A 1,299-nucleotide genomic window follows, 5' to 3' on the forward strand; every position below is an offset into this window, starting at 1 on the left:
TCAATCAAATCGTTCATTAAATATTCTCAATTACATTAAAAATCTACTTTTATCTACTAGTCCTAGGTTTTTTGCTCAATCTCGATCAAACCACTGCAGCGCAATTCTCTGGACTCTCTAGATCAATAATTATCAAAAAAATGTTGAATTTTGTCCTTCGCTTACTTTTTATTGGTGTCATTTAGAGAAGGGGCCTGGCCAAATATACCCAAATGCCTATAAAGCCTAAACAAAAACTCAAAACTTTACGAAATGTGGTGAAAACATGTGTCAGATCACTCTTAACAAGCATGCAAAGTTTCATGAATATCGGACCGTAGGTGGCGCTATAACAGTAAACAAAGAATCCCAAAACACAATATTTCAAATTTAACAGAATTAAATTGTACACAAAAAGTTCATATATTCACACATACACTAAATTTTGATATCATAAGATAGATCTCCTCATGCTGAACAACTTTGCCTCTGGGACCAATGTTGTGAATAAAACATGGTAATTAAATATTCAAGATTATTTAAAAAAGCTACTTTTGCGAACTAGTCCAAGGTTTTTCGCCCGATCTGAACCAAACCAGTGCAGAAATACTCTATGGACAGTGTTTATGAATAATTATCAAAAAAAGGTTGAGCTTTCAACTCACGGTCGCAAAGGGGCGCCAAAACGTTCGTAAGTGGCGGGGCTAATTTGACTAAAATGGCTATAACTTTTGAACGGAATGAGATATCTTCACCAAACTTGGTACGTATATGTATGAGCTTAATATTTGGTCAAATAAAAAAAATTGCGCAGCTCTACCACTTGGTGGCGCTATAAGAGGGGAAAAAAAAGAAAAACAGCTATAACTACGCAACCGTTGGTCCGATCGACTTGAAAATTGGTATGCAGTGTCTTTGTCCAAAGTGGCACAAGTGTCTATGAGTACATTCGCGTATCTCAAAAAACATGGCCGCCATTGGCCAAACGATTTTAAGCACCTATTTGACAGGGTTAACGGAGGTCGATCGGAACGAAAACCTACTAAAAAATGTTAAAAACCTACTTCTGCGAACTAGTCCTAGGTTTTTCGATCAATCTCGATCAAACCACTGCAGTAATATTCTCTGGACTCTCTAGATCAATAATTATCAAAAAAAAAGTTGAATTTTGTTCTTTGGTTACCTTTAACGGGGTCATTTAGAAAAGAGCGTGGTCAAATATACCCCAAAACCTATAAAGCCTAAACGAAAACTCCAAACTTTACGAAACTTGGTGAAAACATGTCTAAGATGACTATTAACAAGCATGCAAAGTTTAAT

The sequence above is a fragment of the Sinocyclocheilus rhinocerous genome, unplaced genomic scaffold (genome assembly GCF_001515625.1).
Source record: "Sinocyclocheilus rhinocerous isolate Xijiao unplaced genomic scaffold, SAMN03320098_v1.1 scaffold3292, whole genome shotgun sequence".
NCBI lineage: Eukaryota > Metazoa > Chordata > Actinopteri > Cypriniformes > Cyprinidae > Sinocyclocheilus > Sinocyclocheilus rhinocerous.